At 38.8% G+C, this 20,009-nt stretch overlaps 1 protein-coding gene across 10 annotated transcripts in view; it reads right to left on the minus strand.

Moving 5' to 3' along the window:
- The window catches only part of MBP (myelin basic protein), a 229,639-nt gene that overhangs the window by 105,987 nt on the left and 103,643 nt on the right, over positions 1-20,009 (minus strand). The window lies entirely within an intron of this gene.

Below are 20,009 nucleotides of genomic sequence, written 5' to 3' on the forward strand. Positions count from 1 at the left end.
CTTGAGGCCACCTGTGTCTCTCTAGGCACTTGGCTGTACTTGAGAACCTAGAGGGACACATGTGTGCCTGCACTTTGAGGTGCAGGTTCCCCAGCCCTTTAGTATCTGCCTATCATAACTCTTTTGAGCATTTGTACATAGGGATTACCTGATGTCAATGGCCCTCTATCAATTTCATCCTGTGAGTGACCTCTCTTGTTCTTGTTCAGTCTGACTCTTTGTGACCCCCATGGGGTTTTTTGGCAAACATATTAAGAGTGGTTTACCATTTCCTTCTCCAGTAGGTTAAAGCAAATAAATGACTTGTGCAGGGTCACACTGCTATTATTTAAGGCCACATTTAAACTTGGCTCTTCCTGACTCCATGTCCTGTGTTCTATCCACTGAGATACCTAGCTGCTTCTGAGTGACCTCTAGCAAAGTAGAAAGAGGTAGATGAGTTGTGGGTATTTCAGTTCACAGGCAGGAGGAAGTAAGAGAGAAGGAAGAAAATAAAGAAAAAGGAAGAAAGGAAAGAAATAAGGAGGACAAATATGGACCATATGATATGCATACAAGATATACTATTGTGCTTGTTATATGATTTGTCACATGTAACCAATAAGGATCTTGGAGCTTTTTGGGGGGTGTGGGTGTACATGTAATGTCAGGAAATGAGCTTTGTATATTCTCTTCTGTGTCTTCTCTCTTTTACTGTAAATCATCAAATTATCCATCCTCAGGCACTAGCAGAGTGATCATGTGTAAAGAATTTAATAACCCTGTAAAGTGGAGCCATTTATACCAACAACCCTCACAGAATCCTGAGGATAGCTCTCGTAAGACCTTAAAACTATTTAAATGTTACACTCATCATGAGACAGAACTTCTGTACTCCATAGAGCTAAATAAAAGAAGACTAATAAGGTTTTGTTGTTGGTAGATATGCATAATAAAGGCAGGAATGTAGAAGAAAAGGTCTGGATACTGGAAGCATTGGCTTTTCCACTAGTTTCTGTCCTTAACTTCATGCAACATAAGCAAGGGATGGCCATAGTCAGACCTGTGGCTTTAGGAATATCAGTATGTCACTCAAATGGGTCCAGGACAAACCATGTTTACCCATCTTATAAACTTAAAATGAGAGGGGATTTTAGAGGCCATTACGTCCACCTTCTTTATTTCATAGATGAGGAAAGTAAGGCACAGGAAAGTTAAGTGAATAAACCAGCTAGTAACTATCTCAGGCAGTATTTCAACTTTGTTTTTCTTGACTCTGAGCCCAATGCTGTATCTGATGGAAAGCAGTAAGCACACATAAGATTCCTGATCCTGAGGGACGTTTCCTTTTTTTTTTTTTTCAACTTCTCACTTTCTTGCTTCTAATTCTAAGACATGTGCTGTCACCATTTTATGCATTCTTAAACACAAACCCTTCAAGGTAGGTGGTGATAAATTATGATATATAAAAAAAGACTGAAAAATTAGCTTCCTCAGTGAATCAATGACCAAAGAAAATCTAAATGTATGATGGAGCACAAAGTGGTAAATATAATACTTGTTTTTAAAGCTCAATCGCCCAATGCAGTCATCCTGTGAACTGCTCAGTGTCTATATAAATAACACATATCCCAAATGCAAAATGCTAGATTCAAAATTAAAACAAATATACTTAGCTATGATATAACTTTCAGAAGCAAAGGGGAAAAAAAAAACCTTTCTGAACGTAGTCAAAGTTCAATTATCCAGCGGTATTTCATCGATTTTTAGAGTGGGCCACATAATTGTCATTTCCTTTTGAGAAATATGTTGGTGGTTAATTAGATAGGATATTGAACTTTGAGTCATGAGACTTGGGTTCAAATTATTCCAGTTCTGCTTTTTACCAAGTATGTGACTTTTAACTCACATAATTTCTGAGTCTCAGTCTCAACATCCTTAAAATGAGAGCTAATACTTCTTGATGTCTTATGTTGGATTTCTAAGTGGTGGTAGAGGATGGGGGGCATGTTAAGGCCTTTTAAGCTATTACTGCTATGGTCTGTTTCATAATGTCTGATTGTGGTCTCTATGACCTGCCCTTATTGTACATACCAATTAAAGCATAATTTTATAGCCAACACAAAGTAAATGAAACATCTGATCAAGTGATGGAGCTCCAGAGCCATAACCATCACTAAGAAGCTATTTACTCTCTGAGAGACATTCAGGGCATGAAATAGCTCAAGATCTTAGGTCCTAATCAGTTCTCTCTGAAGCTTTGCCCTCATTGGCCATATGTCCAATCAAGATCCTGTTATCTCGCAAAAAGAGTTCTTTGGAAAAGGAGGAATAAGATACTGTGCCAGGACACCTGCCATGTGACTAGGGTAAATCATCTGGAAAGTTTAAAGGGCACTAAAAATCCACTTTAAATAAGTGTATGTGTATTTTTTCAATCTCTAAACTTGAGTTTCTATGACAGTCTTGTAGAAAGAAGATGGTTTAAAACTATAAGATATGACTTTAAAGGGGTGTCTAACTATCTCTTGTGGGACTCTAAAGTACTTAGCCAGTAGAAGACAGTAGAACCTGAGAAGTAGAAGAAATTCACTTTGTTAGAAATCCAAACAGCACTTAAGATTTCAGTGAAAGCTGCAAAGGCAAACCAAAGATTCCAAGACTGGATTCAAAACCTGGTTTCGATGTAACAAAAGCAACCATTATCATTTTGCCCCTACCCCCACTCCCAGTTTCTTTTCTTTTTCTTTTTTTGCAGGGTGGCAGGTAAGGTAATTGGGTTAAGGGACTCGCCCAAGGTCACATGGCTTACAAGTGTTAAGTGTTGAGGCCAGATTTGAACTCAGCTCCTCCTGACTGCAGGGCTAATGGTCTATTCACCTTGCCACCTGGCCACGCCCCCCTCCCAGTTTTCAGGCTCTATTGTATCTGTCCTTGAGGCTTACAAATATGTCTTCTCTGTCCTTTAAAAACTCTTACTTGACCCTATTATTCACATACTCAATCATCCGATGTTTCATTCCTTTCACAGCCAAAGTAGAGAAACTTGCCTCCATTTCCTCTTTTCACTAACGGTCATTATCCTTTCTACTTTGACTTTTGACCCCATCAATCAATTGGAGCTGTTCCATTCAGTTACTAATGATGCCTTAACTGCCAAATCCATTGGCCTTTTCTCATTCCTCATCCTTCCTGCCTTCTCTGTGGCATTTGACGTTGTTGACCACACTCTTCAACTTGATGTATTCTCTTCTATGGTTTTTTTGTGATACTACTTTTTCTTGGATCTCTTATTTGTCTAATTGTACCTTCTCACAATCCCTTTACTGTATTATCATCTGTGGTCTGACTCCTATCTGCGGTAAACCCCAAGGCTCTATCTTACATCCCTCAACTCTCTCAATCGTCTTTCTCAGTGACTTCATCTGTTTTCCTAGACTCAACTATTATCTCTCTCTGTACCAGCATACATACACACACACACACACACACACACACACACACGACATCTCAAATTAATAGTGTTCAAAATAGAGTCCATTATCTCTCTCCTGAACCCAATCCTATTCCACATTTCCCAGTTTCTATCAAGGGTACCACCATCATTACTCTGATTTATGTCTTGGGATTCACTCTCAGTTCCTCACTCTCCCTCACCTCACATATCCAATCAGTTGCCAAATCTTTTTGACTTTACCTCTCCAATATCCCACTTAGATCCATCCCCTTCTCTCCACTCACATGTCCATCACCCTTATTAAGGTCTTAATCACCTCTTTCTTGGACTTGCAATAGTCTCACAATTAATCTCCCTGCTTCAAGTGTTTCCCCTTTCCAATACATCTTCCACAGAATAGCTTACATGATAGTCCTAAAGTCACTCCCACTCAATAAACTCCAGCAAACTCACTAGCCTCTAGAATCAGATGAAAGCTCCTGTTTGGTGTTTACAGTCCTTTACAACCTTGCTCAAACCCAACCTTTCCAGGCTGATTATAAAGTATTTCCCTACATACACTCCATGATGCCGTCAGACTATTCTTTTCTGTTTATCACATACAACATCGCATTTCCCATCTCCCTGTTTTTGTCCTGGCTAGTCCTCCTAATGTGTTTTCTCTTTACCTCCCCCTTTAGAATTTCTAGCTTCCTTCAAAACTTAGTTCAGACACCACCACCTACATAAAAAGTCTATAATCTCTCCAGATGGTTATGCCTCCTTCCTGAAATTATCTTATTTTTACTCAGTCTATACTTCATATATGCTTATGTATATGCATGCATATTGGTTCCCCTGAAAATGCAAACTCCCTAAAAGCACAGGCTGCTTCAATTTTGTTTTTGTATCCTTAGTGCTGAGCATATTGATGAACATATAGAAGGCACTTAATAAATATTTGTTGATGGGTTGATGCATTGAGGTAGTGAAAATATTATCTCCATTTTTAAATGGGGAAATTAGGACTCAGGTTCATTGACTTGCCCATTGTCATGGAGCTAGGTAATGTTCCAGCTGGCACATCCAAACAAACTCAGTTCTTCTGATTCTACATCTGGTCATTTTTCTATCATATCACAGTGCTCTATCAATGGCAGGATATACTAAAATATGTGTACAGAAATTAAATGATCTCATTTATATAGTGGGAAAGAAAAGGGAATAAGCATTTATATAATGCCTGCTATGTGCCAGACACAACTAAACATTTTTTCCAATTCATATCTTATTTGATTCTCATAACAACCCAGTTGAAATAGGTGCTAATATTATCCCAATTTTACATAAGAGGCAATTGTGTCAAGCAGAAAGTTAAATGACTTGCCCAGGATCATGCAGCTAGTAAATGTCTGAGGTCAAATTTGAACTCAGGTCCTCCTGACTCCAGGTTGTGCTCAATAACTTGCAGGGTGTTTTCCAGCTCTAATTCTATAATCTTGAGAGGTAGCAAAGTAAAATGAGATTAGGCTAGAGACAGAAAAAACTGAAAAATTCATTTTCATTCACAGATCAGCATTAGGTGAGCTGAAACACAGCAGGGAAAGAAGGAGATATGTAGAGTTTAGGAGGGAACACACAAAGGACTAAAGTTCCATTTGAGATCCAGCAGATCAAGACCTGGAGAGAACTGTTCTAACAAACCTCAGGATGTTGCCTATATTGTCCTCCTGCCTGAGGATATTTCCAGATAACCTGGTTTCATCATCTGAGGAGATGATGGTAGAACTCAAGAAATGCCTACCATCATTTCAGCTTATTAGAAAGAATTAAAAAAAATCAAATCAAAGCAAAAAATATTCTGACGAGGCAGAGGGCAATCAAAGTCAGTTCCAAGATATTGCGGAGTGGAATAATGTGACAGAGGAGAATGGAAAAGCAAATAAAAACTTCATCACCTGAATCCTATTCTCAATTCAGATTTTTGCCACAGAGGATGATTCTAGTCATTGGGCTGCAGCCATTATCAGCATCTGATGATCCATATCATTCAATCCGATTCACCAAGTATTTGTTGTGTCAATTAAATGTAAGGCTCTGAGGTAGGTGCTAAGGCTGATCAGAGACAGATATAGCAAGGTCTCTCCTTGACACATAAAAGATTACAAACTAATAGAGAAAAAGAAACAGGGATATGAATAAAAAGTCAGACTAAAGGACCTTGGAGTTTCCTTTTAGCTATTGACATTCAGTCTATTATTTTGATAAGGATTAAATTATGGTAAGTGCATGGGAGAAGAAAGTATTAGGATAGATCAGAGGATGGGGAGATTAATTCTGGTAGGGGCATGTATGTTGGGGGGAAAGAAAGGTAGGTCAGAAAACCTTTTTTGAAGAGGTAGTCTGACTCGGGCCTTGAATACCAGAAAGTTTTAAAAAGGGAAGATAGAAAGCAAGTGCATTCCTTTTTGAACTCAATGACACAGTAAAACACAGTTTGGCCAGCATTGAGACTATGTGAGGGGAAGTAGTGGGTTATCCTTTTGATAAGGAACCGAAAGTAGGTTTGGGTCAGATTGTGGAAGATCTTGGTTGGCTGTTGTCCTTCATTCTCGAAGAGGACCAAGATGACATCACTATGCTATACCAAGTTTCAATGTGTCCGACAGTGGCTGGTCAGCTCAATATGAGCTCAGAATGCTTTACCACAGCTTGGGCACAAATAGTCCATGTGAACACTTGGGGCGGATACTCTCAATGTGTGCATCCTGCATTTCCTTTGAGCTGTTTCAGTTCTGCTTTGCTCATAGGGCACAGCACCTTCCCTGATGTGGGCACGCTGTACGGAGTGATCCTGTGCCACTGTCTCCCATGTCATATAATCAATTCCAAAGTTCTTAAGAGAGACCTTGACAGTGTCCTTGTATCACTTCTGAACACCATGTGAATGCTTGCTCTGTGTGAATTTTCCATAAAAGAGTCTTTTTGGCAAATACATTTTGCATTCGAACAACGTGGCTAGCCCATTGGAGTTTTGCTCTCTCAAGCAGAGTTTGAATGCTTGGTAGTTTATTTTGAGTAAGGACCGCAGTGTCTGGTACCTTATCCTGCCAGGGGATCTTCAGAATCTTCCTAAGGCAATTCAAATGGAAGCAATTTATTTTCCTGGCATTGCACTGGTATGCTGTCCAGGTTTCGCAGGTATACAGCAATGAGGTCAGCACAACAGTTCGGTAGACCTTCAGTTTGGTAGTCAGTCTAATACCTACCTGTTCTCTCCCATACTTTCCTTCAGAGCCTCCCAAACACTGAGCTAGCCCTGGCAATGTGTGCATCAACCTCATTATCAATGTGTGCATCTCTGGAAAGTACACTACCAAGGTAAGTGAACTTACCCACAACAGTCAGAACTTCTCCATTTGCTGTAACTGATGGTTCCACCTATGGATGGTGTGGTGGTGGCTGATGGAACACCTGTTTTGTTGGTGTTAATTATTAGGCCAAAATTAGCACAAGCAGCAGAGAATTGATCCATACTTTGTTGCATCTCAGCTTCAGAGGCTGATTGAGTGCATAATCATTTGAAAACAGAAACTCATGCACCAACACTCCCTCCACTTTGGTCTTGGCTTGTAGCCTTTTCAAGTTGAATTCACCATTGGAATGGTAGCTGACCTTGATGCTGTGTTCATCTGCATCGAAAGCATTTGACATCACAGCTGAAAACATCATGCCAAAAAGCATGGAAGAAAGCACAGTCTTGTTTCACTCCATTGGTGACTGGGAAGGCACAAGAGCATTGTCCATTATTCAGAACCCGGGCAAGCAAGCCATTATGAAATTAAGGTACAACGCTGATGACTTTCTCTGGGCAAGCAAATTTCGACATAATTTTCCATAAGGCCTCATGACTAACAGTATTAAAGGCCTTGGTCAGATTCACAAACGTTGTGTACAGACCTATATTCTGCTCCTGGCATTTCTCCTGGAGTTGTGGGGAAGCAAATGCTATATCGATCATTCCTCAGTCCTTTCTGAAGCCACATTGGCTCTCAGGTAGATGACCATCTTCTAGGTGAAGTATCAGCCTATTAAGGAGGACTCTGGCAATGACTAAGAGAGACCCCCCTGTGACTGTCAGAGGACAATCTATTTCCTTTCCCTTTACAGAGATGGACAACAGAGACATCCTTGAACTCCTGGGGGATAACCTCCTCTTGCCATATAACCTGGAAAATTCCATTCAGCTTTTGTATGAGCAATGGACCCCCTACCTTGTAAATCTCAGCTGGAACAGAATCAGCACCAGGTGCTTTGCCACACAAAAGGAACCTAATGACATTCCAAACCTCTTCTTCAGTTAGAGAACTTCAGCTAGGGAGGGACTGACTTCAACCTGAGTGGTCTCAGCATTGATTGATGATGGTCTGTTGAGAACACTGTGGAAGTGTTTAGTTCATCTCTCTAGGATCATCTCCTTATCGCTAATGTGTCTCCACCAGCGCTGAGTAATTGAGATGCACCATTGGTCTCTGGTCCACTTTGGATAGTTACTATCAGTATAAAACTAAATTTCTTCTGCTTTTCTGCTGAGCCAAGAATCTTGCATCTCTCTAAGCTCTGCTTTAATGGAATTAAATGCTGTCTTCTTAGAGATGAATGAACTACCCTGCTGGTAAACTAAAATCTCATCTTTTACTGGAAGACTTTCCCAGCCCTTCCTAATTCCAGTTCCTTTCCTCTGTTTATTTTTTTCTGGGCATACAATAGGTGTTCAGTAAATGTTGGTTAACACCCTTCATATAAACATATAATTAAATGCTTGTCATTTTTTAAAAATGACCTCACTTAACTTTCTAACAGCAATTTATAAAGCTGATCCTCAAAATTCATTAGGATACTTATAATCTTCAGGGAATATTAGTACTTCTGGTGTGAAGGCTGCTGAGCCTTTTTCAGGGCTGCTTTCCACCTTTGATGTCCACCTGTTCCACCCAACTCTCTCCTGTAGCATGCACAGTGTCCACATCCCTGGTAAACTGTTTTTGGCAGACAGGCTAGATGAGGTTGAGGGTAACCAAGGGGTCTCAAGCTCATTGGTGAATTAGTGGGGTGTCTACCCCCAAGCATGTTGAAGACTTTCTCTGCTGGAATGAGCGGATGAGAAAAATTTGTTTCAACAGCCATGAAGGCAGCTGAAGCAGGTGCTGTGGAAGATCTTAAACCAAATTAAGGAGAATAGTTGGTTTTAGTCAGCAAACAATCAGGAGCAATGGAAGGTTTTGGAAAAGAGGAATGCTGTGACCAGAGTAGCAGTACCAGAAAGATTAGAAGGCTATTGCCATGATCTAGAATAATAAGATTTACAAACAGTAGGTTGAAGAAATCCTATTATCAGTTCCCAAAGATACTGAGTTGCTAAGCAACTAGGTGGCACAGTGGATAGACCACTGGACCCAAAGTTGGGAAAACTTGAGTTTGTCTTAGACTCTTTACTGCCTGTGTAACCCTGGGTAAGTCACTTTGCCTCTCTGTGCCTCAGTTTCCTCATATGTAAAATTCTGTTATTAACCTAACTTTGCAGAGTTGTTGTAAGGATCAAATGAGATAATATTTGTAAAGTGCTTTGCTAACCTTGAAGGGCTATGTGAATGCTACTTAGAACACTGGTTTGTGATTCCTTGCTTAGGAGTGTATAGGGAGGCAGGGGGAAAATAATATTTTACGGTTTGCAAAACCGTAAAAATAAATAAGTAAATTTTTTAAAAAGATCCTTGCCATTACCTCTCACAAGAACTCTAATATCCTATTTTCAACTACCCTTTGAACATTTCTACCTGTTTGTCCTATCAGTATCTTAAAGTCAATCTAAAATGAATCTCATTATGTTCTTCCCTAAAGCCTCCCCTCCTCCAAAATTTCCTGTTTCTGTTTAAGGGCACAGACATCTTCCCAGAGACCAAGTTGTTTAATAAATATCTGCTGAAAAGAATGTTCATGCTAAGTTTGGGGTACTATTTTTTGAGAGGGATGTTATAAAGCTATAGCTCATTCAGAAGAGGAAAGTTGGATGGTAAAAGAACTAGAAACCATATCATTTGAGGAAGATTTCCTTTAACAGTTCAATAACTTTGCTTATTCTTTGGAAGAGAGAAAAAAAGCAAGCTATATGTGGTAATATCATCAGACCCCTTTAATTAAGTAATAAAATAGATTCTATCACATGTTCCCTAAACCAATCCAAATATTAGTCTATTTATATGTTCTGATATAAAAACTAAGAATACTAATCACGCCTCAAAATGTTCTTATAGTAAGAAAACAGGATCTTTACTTCTTTCTATGCATAATTCCTGTCACATAGGCCAATGCCACATTCTGTTCCTCATGTGACACATTTTTTCAGAATCTCAGAGTTGGAAGGGACCTCTGAGGTTACTTAGTTCACCCTTAGGCAGTTAACGTGATGCAGTGGATAGAGTATTAGGCCAAAACTTCATACAATGCTTAGCACATGGTAGACACTTAATAAATAAATATTTATTGATTGAATGGAGTCAGGAAGACATGAGTTCAAATCCAGCCTCTGTGTGACTCTGGGTAAATAATTTGACCTGTCTGCCTCAGTTTCCATATCTGTAAAACAGGGTTAATAATAGCACTTATTTCTTCAGGTTGCTGTGAGGATCACATGAACTAATAATCTTAAAGCATTTTGCAAACTGTAAAGCACTATATTTAGTTCAGTCACATCCGAATCTCTATGACCCCATTTGAGATTTTCTTGGTAGAGATACTGGAGTTGTTTGCCACTTCCTTCCTCAGCTCATTTTACAGGAGGAAACTGAGGTAAACAGGGTTAGTGACTTGCCTGGTGTTAGTGAGTCTCTGAGATCAGATTTGAAATCAGGAAGATGAGTCTTCATGATTCTAGGACTGGCACTCTATCCACTGTGCCACCTGGCTACCCCAAAGTAATATAATTAATCAATTAATAAAAATAATAAAATACAAACAAATGTAAATACCTGCTACTGTTATTGGTGTTGTTATTATTATCTTGGACCTAAATAGGAAATACTTTGACAATATACCTGACAAAAGTATGGTCATCTAGCCCAGGGGTGGGGAACCTGTGGTCTTGAAGCCACATGTGGCCTTCTAGGTCCCTGGGTGTGGTCTTTTGACTGAGTCCAAGTTTCATAGAACAAATTCGTTTATAAAGGGTATTTGTTCTGTGAAGTTTGGACACAGTCAAAGGGCTGTACTTGAAGACCTAGAGGGCCACATGTGGCCTTCAGGCCACAACTTCCCCACCTCTGATCTAGCCTTTGCTTCAACATTTTCAGCAATACTGCCCCCATCCCCCCCACTCCACCCTCTACCCCTGAGGGAGTCAATTTCACTTATGGATAACTCTAATTATTAAGAGCTTTTCCCTTATAGTAAGTGCATCAAGCCCAAATTTGCCTTTCCAAATTTTCCACCCACTGCTCTTCATTCTATTTCCTTGGGCCAGGCAGAACAAGTCATTGTTGCTTCCATCTGATAATCTTTCAAAAATGTGAAGGCAGCTGTCATGTCTCCCCTTTGGTTTTCTGTCCTCTGCTAAATAACTCCATTTCGTTTAACTAATGTAGCATGATGTTTGAGCCATTTGCTATCCTTTTTGCCCTCCTCTGGATGTATTCCAGCTTACCAATGGGTTGTGTCAATATTTCCAGAAAATGTAAAGACAACAGAATAGTTCTTGTCAAATATCTGTAGTAGCACCATCTAGAAGGATCAGACCTATCCTGTATATCTTATATGACTTCAGAGGACAGAATTAGGACCGTTGGGTAGAAATTAAAAGGACAAAACCTTTGCACTCAATATAAGAAAGACATGAACAAATACCCCTCCAAAAATGTATTCTGTGGCATTGAGAAGAACTAATTATGGACTCTCCATCAGCAGAAGTATTGAGCCTGGGTCTGCAAGACACAGTATAGAGATGATTCTTGTCCTGGGAGGAAGATTAGGAAAGATGACCTTAAAATTATATTCCAGTTCAAAGATTCCATGATGTTAAGTAAGGGTAACATATACTTCTGGGGAGAAGGAGGTTATTAGCTGACTCTGGATCTCTGGAGCTTTCTCAGGATATAAATTATATGTGGTTCCTGGGAGAATTAAACCGTCTCTTTCATTTGCATGAACACAAAATTACCTAAAATGATATGAGGAGGATATAAGAGACTCCCTGGGATGGGGATAATCAAGTTCATTTATAAATTCCTTACAGTGCCCGTAGCAATAATTAGAACCATTTTATAAATAAACAAAAATATATTAATTCCTCTGAGATTCACTTGATCCTTTCCATTATAAGTCATGCTGACATTTCCTCAGTATATTCAATTAATAGAGTGAAGAAAAAAGCAAATGTATTGCAAAATTTAATATAGATTTGCTTTTTTCCCCATATGTAATAGTCTTTACCACCATTGGGACCACATATTTTTCCCTAACCGGAGGAAAGTATTTTGCTCTGGCATGTACTTATATGTTCTTTTCATTCAGCAGACTGACATCTTACAGCATTTGACAATATTTTTATCTTGGCAAAATTTTTTTTATTACAGTGTGTAGGCAAATGGTTAGAATGATCAGATCAAAGGAATGGCTTGCTTTTATTTTTGAATCATCTGGAAACAGTCTGTTCACTGGCAAATGGCAGGAAGGGAAGGAGACTAAAACAAAGAAGGAAACTTTTAGGAAAGGATGTAAAAATGAAATAATTGGAGGAAGAAATTTAAGGCAGACTGATAAAACTAGTATTCACATTCTAAGGATGTTTGAGAAGTATATGAGATGCAGTAGCTCACAGTATTTATGACGATGCTATCCTAGAGACTGAAAAATACATCACCAAGGTTAGGTACTCCCTGACTATAAGGACTTTAAAGTCTAATGTGGGGGACAATAGCATGCAATAAATACAGATTCTATCAGAGGCCTGCAAAGGACCAAGAAAGAGTAATGGTCATTATGCTCACAATAGGTATGCAAGCTACTACAATAAAGACAAGAGTAGGGGCCTCCGCTGGCAGATTAGAGAATCACAGGATCCTAGGTTCAATCAATTGATGCTAATCCAAAAAAGTCTTCTTCAGGAGACTGACACTGAATGGTTAATGAAAGGATGGAAATGATTTTGTTCACCAGAGAGAAGGATGGTTATTTCTTGAATTACATGCGAGATAACTTGGAAATAGACTTGGAAGTGAAAGAGGTATGACTAACTATAAAGAGGAACAAAAAGGTAAATTTAACCACAAGAATAAAAGGTGGAGGTAAGGATGAAATATAATTATTTTTGTAATTATCTTGTAAAGGGGAAGAAGCTTGAAGATCATGGTTACTATTGTCATTTACATTTTGTGTGGATGACAATAGGGAGTTTGTTGTGAAGATTGTCAAGAAGTATACATAGTACACATGATATCTAGCACCGTACCAAACAGTTAAGGGGGAAAAAAAACCCACTTGGATAAAAGGAAAAAGGATATTACATTATTAGACATCAGGTAATCAGAGTCTGCAAAGGGAGTTTATTTGTAGGTGGGAAAGAGAAACCTATATTTGGTGAATGCCTGTCAGGGGATATCAAAGAGAGGACCAAGAAACTGTAAATATTGTTTTATGATCTTATACTTGATGTAACCACAGATGCTATGGGTCCCTGTAATGAGGATCATATCTGGGAAGGTTTTCATACTCTAAAGAATAGAGGCAAATTAAGCTCTTAATTTCTATTTCAGAAATTATAGTGCCATAATCACAATATAGTTGATATTTATGTTACTTTGAGGAAATCAAGATTAATATTTTTTCCTCTACTACTTGAATGTAAATACTCAATAATGCTTAATGATGATCCCAAGTTTTCCTGGGTGTTTTCATTTTTCTCCCAGAGAATAAGCAGAAATGTCAATCAGTTTATGCCTAATTTAAGTATTATACTGACTCATTTATTGAATTGCATTACATTATCACTTTTGAATCAGGAGACCTGCTGCCTTTGCCATAGCTGAGGTCTGGCTCAGTATAACTAATCATGAAGGATTAGGATCATTTTTTCTAATGACATCACTCAAATATGTACTAGTCAGAGGCTCCATTTGAGAAGTAATAGCAATTTATCAACTGTGAAAATATGTTGCACAATGACAAAAAAACATATGCCAATGGAAAACTCTCTTCTACATTTACTCATGAGTGTAAGTTGGCATTCTATGGATCATTCAAACTTAAATACTGCCACAGATTTGTGCTCTCATCAATGTTTATATTCCTTCCTGTGATGTAATTCCTGTCTCTCCTATATAACTTTTATCTCTAACTTCCTATAAATTTGACAAAGAGTCTCAGCCCAGTCTAATGGGAGCTTTTCTCATGTTTTATTATCATAGCATGGACTGATCAGTATAAATAATGAATATATGATTATTCATAGTCAATGTAGAGCGGTAATGCCAGAAAATGACATATGATATTCTTAATGTGGCAGTAAGTAGCCCCTATATGTTTATCCAGATAATATTTTGGTGATTAAATTCAAATTCCCTAAGCATGAGTTATTGTCAGTAACTGGGAAAAGAGCCAGGATGAAATTCTGAAAACTGTGAGTCATTTTTCTTATCCACAGAATACTTTTTTTTTCAGTCAAATTGGGGAAATGGAAAGAAATCTGTTTTGCAGGATTATGGCTGACAGCAAAATTGTTGACATTTAAGCTCGAACCCCACACTGGCACTGTGAATAGGTATTAGAGGTATTATTATTGAGACTCAATAAATCAACACAATTTATTAAGTGCCTAGTATGTATGAGATACTCTGCTGGCCCCTGCTCAGAAGGCATTAAATGATCTGTCCATGGTAACAGTCAAACTAGATTCAAATCTCTGTCTTTTTCTCATTTCAAAGCTAATAGGCTTTCTTTTATGTAGTGTGTGTGTGTGTATGTGTGTGTGTGTGTGTGTGTGTAGACCATCAAATTCCACAGGAAGCCTGTATGTAGCCTGATAAGTCTGAACCTCTTTTTGAAATGAAAACTATATTTTCAGGGATGAGGAATGAGTATAGAACAAGATGTCCATGCATTCTCTGTGTCTAAATAAAATAGATCTCACATTAGTCTACCTAAACTCTTAAAAATGGGCAGCTTGGGGCAGCCAGGTAGCACAGCAAGTAAGAGCACCAGCCCCAGTGTCGGGATGACCTGGGGATCGAATCTGGCCTCAGATACTTAGCACCACACCCAGAAATAACTGGCTGTGTAACCTTGAGCAAGTTACTTAACCCCGATTGCTTTAAAAAAAAATGGGCAGCTGGTGGCACAATGGATAGATAGTCAGGTCTGGAGTCAAGGAGACTCACCTTCCTGAATTTGAATCTGGCCCCAAATACTTACTAGCTGTATGACCCCAGGCAAATCACTTAACCCTGTTTGTCTCAGTTTCCTCATCTGTAAAATGAACTGGAGATGGAAATGACAAACCAATCCAGTATCTTTGCCAAGAAAAACCTCAAATGGGGTCACTTTGAGTCAGACAAAACTGAAAAAATGACAACAACAAATCTCTTGAAAACCAGAAAATTAATGTCTTACTTGTCCTGTAAATTGAATATTTAAAAATTAATTCGGGCATGGGCAGTCTAACAGTACTGGACAGTTCATTATAAAGTGACTGAAAGAGGTATTTTAATGTAGTAGATAGAGAATTTGCTTTGGGGTCACCAAAATTTGTTGCAAGTCCTGCCTCAGGAATATACAGACTGTATGATTGGAACTAGGTTGCTTAAACCTCCCAGTACTTTAGGCAACTCTCTAAGATGGGGGTGGAGAACCTGCAGACTCAAGGCCACATGTGGCCTTCTAGGTTCTTGGGTGTGGCCTTTTGACTGAATTCAAGTTTTACTGAACAAATCCTTTTATTATGGGGATTTGTTCTGTGAAGTTTGGATTCAAAGGGCCTAGTGGGCCACGTGTGGCCTAGAGGCTGCAGGTTCTCCAACCCTGCTATAAGACTACTATGTTATGGAAAAAGTGCTGATCTTCTTTGGTATATGGAGTTCCCTCATGCTGGTATTTCCTACACCAATGAAAAGAGTGGCCCAGCCTTTGACTGAAAATAAAACTATAGTTTGAAGAGCACTGAATTTTTTTCAGTATCTACATAATAGTTGACTCTCCATTATGCTTTGTTGAAGAAGAATTTACAGAAATATTTAAGACTTATGCTGAAAAGCACTAAGAAAATTTGATACAAATAAGTTTCTTGTGCCTTCAGTAAAACAGAGAGTAATGAGGTAAATGCACATTTAAATGAAAATCCAAATACAGTTAGAAAACCTAATTTTATTTTAATTCTTCACACAGACTTGGTGGTTTCTGTTGAATATTAATTAGGATAAAAGAAATCAAAGAGGTATTTCTTTTGTTTACATGTTCAATCACCACTGAGATCTGGCAAAAACCTTAGTTTGAAAAGGCCAAGGTGTCCCACTGCATCAGGGGTCATCCCTAGTCATCCTGACCTATGTCTTGCCACTGAACTCCAATGACTCAGGAGGAGAGAGTGAGGCTGATGACTTTGCACAGCTCTGCCTCACTTAAATCCAAATTCACTTGCAAGCCAAGACATCACCCTCCTAATGTCACTGGTCTTCTTCAAGAAGGAAAGATAAACAACAAACAACAGTGACTATCACCAATCTTCCAGGGAATATGGTCCACTACTCTAATACATTCCTTCACAATTCACAGTATTTTATTTGAATTACTGTCCTAGTAGGAAAAAAACTTACTATTCCTTTCCAATTACTGTTTTAAAAAAAATTTTTGGTCTTTATTAATTTGTTTGTTTACTTTTAGTTTGCAAGATTCAGTTCCACAATTCCTTGAGTTTCAGATTTTCTCTCCTTCCCCCCTCCCATGGTGGCATATAATCAAGTATAGGATCTGCAAATACTTTCACATTAGACATTAATCAGGTTATAAAGAAGGATTGTATCGGATGGAATGAACAATGGGAAAGAGGAAACAAAATCAAACAAGAAAAACAAAAAGAGCCGGTAGTTTTCTTCAATCTGGATTCAAACTCAGTTCTTTCTCTGGATGTAGACATCTCTCTCCATCATGAGTCTTTTGGGGTTGACTCACAACCCTGCATTGCTGAGAAGAGTCCAGTCTATCAAAGTTAGTCGAATTACTTTTTAAAAAAATGCATCTAGAGTTCCAGTAATTTAGGACAAGCCTCTATGCAGGCATAAACAGCTGTCCTAAAAGTTGTTAACAACCTGCTTGGATAGTTTGCTTCTATTGTAATATTTTAATTTTCAATTGATCCTTACTTTCTGCTTATTTGGAACAAGGAAGATAATGGTGGTAAGGAGTAGAGCAGAAAATGTTTCTTTCCTCTAATCAGTTTCAGCCAGAACAATAGGTAGGAAGTAGCAGTTAAATCTTGTGATCTGATCATGGCAGCATCTTTCTTTCAATGAGTTGGACTCCTTAATTTAAGTCACCTATCCCTTAAAAGAAGACAGCACCCTCATTACTTCTCAGATGTGACATAGAGCCTGGAATATAGAATTTACAATTTTTGCCTCCTAACTTTAAGGGCAGAGATACTGAGGAGTAGGTGACAGAAATTCTTGTAAGGACAAGAGCAGAAGTGAAGGAAGGACTTAGGGATACTTCTATGTATCCCTTCTGCCATTTGTTTTTTTTCTGATAGAATAGTGGTCCTCTTGTGTTTCTCCCTTTAACTCTTGATCTTTTCTCTTGTGGGTAGGAGAACAAGGGACATGTGACACTGGCCTCTTTGGTCTGGAGATGGGAGGATAACATGGCCTCATGTGTCCTGGGAGACCTATTGAGGCTCAATGAGTCCAAGGGAGAGAGAATCTAATTCCATTTCTATTTGCAGGAATGCTTATGTCTTTATGCTATTTTTTTATATTTACATATTTATATTTATATATTACTTATGCTATATCTTTAGGATTACTGTTAGAACTTAATATAAATAAGTTATTTTTGAACATTTTGAATATTTGCATAAAGCAAGGAATATCTCTGAAAGCCAACATGCTTGCAAGTCCTCTTTCAATATTCCTTTTGAACAAAGTCACCTAGAGGGTTAGCCAGCCTACCCAAATCTATTGTTTGAAGATGCTAAAAGTTAATGAATGGGAAGGAAGACCCCATTGCTCTCCCAAATCCCTTCCCAGAGCAATGTTAACAGTATGGCTTACATTAGGTTCTCACCTAACAAACTATCAAAACAGCAGATGCTAAGATTTCTGAGAAAAAGGGGGTATTTACAAAGTGCTGATTCAAAGTAGAAAATAATTCAGCATGTGAAAAATGTTACAAAGCCTTGGGTCGATAATCCCTGCTATTTATCATCATTTGCTGGATTTTGAGGCAAACACCATTAAAAAATAACTGAAAGCTAATTTTGTTTGGGGGTTAAACCCAAGTAAGCCATAGAATCCCCAAAGCATTCATAGCTGTAACTAGTAGAATAAAAATTGGAAAAGGAACAAATTTACCAGTGTTTCTATAATAATTTCTAGTGATCGCTGGTGAAACTGAAACCATCTCATTTGGACTCTTATATGTCAGTTCCTGATATGTAAATTGAGTAAGTAGAAATAACACTTTGGAAAACAAAGTTGGGAAGAGCAGCTGGACGAAAGAGAGTATACATAGGGGACATCTGTGCCGAAGATGAAGACATTTCTAAAGTATTGAGGGAATATTTGGCAAGATATTTTGGGGAAAAGTTACCAAAAGAATGGGAAATAAGCACTGACAATATTACTTATTTTCTCATCTTTAAAAATAGACATGAGGATGATTTATTCATGTATTGAGGGTATAACTGATAAAAAAAAAATAGAACAGGCAGGCTTTCATAAGCAATATTCTTCAGCAGACCATATCTCTATAGTCACGCAATTAACAGGGTGCAGAGAAAACAAGTTCCTATCATATTTGTTGATTACAAAAAAGCATTCTGTTTAGTAGAATAAAATACTTTAAAGCATCTCCTCCAGGAAGAAGGCTAATGAGCACATTAAAATCATACAAAATTCCTTTATCAGTTAGTCAACAAACATTTATTAAGCATCTAATGTATACCAGGCAGTGTGCTGAGCACTGGGGATACAAAGGCAAAACATAGTCCTTGCCCTCCAGGAGCTCATGATCTAATGGAAGAAACAACCAATAAATATGCACAAACAAGGAAAATACAGGAAGAATAGGAAATAATGAGCAGAGGAAGAAACTGGAACTTCAGGGACTGAGCAAGGCCTCCTTTAGAAGGTGGGATTTTAGCTTGGACTTGGAGGAAGCCAAGGAAGTGGAGATGAGGAGGGAGAACATTCTGGGGAATTGGGACAGGGTGTCCACCTGAGAAAATGTCTGGAGTTGTGAGCCGGTGTTTTATTTGTGGAACAGCCAGTGTCATAGGACTGAAGGAGTATTTGGGAGAGGTGGGAGTAAGGTGTAAGAAGACTGGAAAGGTAGTAGTGGGAGCTAGGTTATGAAGGATTTTGAACATGAGACGATTTTTTTTTTTCTTGGACTTAATAGGGAGCCATTGGAAATCATTGAGTATGAAGATGATATGGTCAGACTGATGCTTTAGAAAAATCACTTTGTTGTCTCAATGGAGGATACACTAGGGTGGGGTGAGACATGTGGCAGTTAGACCCACCCATTGGAATATAGAATAGCCATGAGGCTTGGCAACAGATTGGATACAGTTGAGGGGAGAGATATTGAAAAGTCAAAGATGACCCCTTGTGATAGTAATGGAATGTGGAGATTCCCCTGTATTGGGCTTGGTTTTCAAATTGATTTGTGTTAAAACCCAGAGCTTGTTAATCCCACCTGTGGGATGGACTTGTTGATGTGAAAAGAAAGTCCTGAACTGGGAGGAGCTGGTGATGTAGATTTGGAGAGACAAGAGAGAGGCGGAAGATTTTTTTGGAAGCAGCACCTCGTGGAGAGAGAGAGACTAAGAGAATTGCTGGTGGCCACTTTGAATTTCCCTGGACTTTTGAGACCTGCCCCATGAGCTGCCAAGGACTGAGGAGACATGGCTGTTTTGCTGGTACTTTGTCTGTCTGTTTTGATGTTATTTTGCCAGATTTGTCCACTGGTGAAAGACAGTCCTTTTGTTGAAGAAGTCCTGGAACCTGGCTGTTCACTAAGAAGCCCTGAGACTGTCCTGCAGACAGAGAGTGAATACTGTCCACTGGTGAAGGACAGTGCTGTTGTTGCAGGGGTCTGGAGACTGTCCTGCAGACAGAGTGAATACTGTCCACTGGTGAAGGACAGTGCTGTTGTTGCAGGGGTCTGGGAGCCTTTCTGTTGGTTCAGAAGCCCTGAAGAAGGATTTTCTTGTTGTATGTTTACAGAAATCCTGGGAGAGGGCTTTGCTAATGTGTTCAGGGGTTGTAGGACTGTTCTACAGACAGAGGATAAATTCATGAAGGGATTGGCAATGTATCTTATGGCCTTGCTA

Source organism: Petaurus breviceps, unplaced genomic scaffold (genome assembly GCF_028583685.1).
Source record: "Petaurus breviceps papuanus isolate PSGF00001 unplaced genomic scaffold, PetGlider_PUasm1.0 224, whole genome shotgun sequence".
Classification (NCBI taxonomy): Eukaryota; Metazoa; Chordata; class Mammalia; order Diprotodontia; family Petauridae; genus Petaurus; species Petaurus breviceps.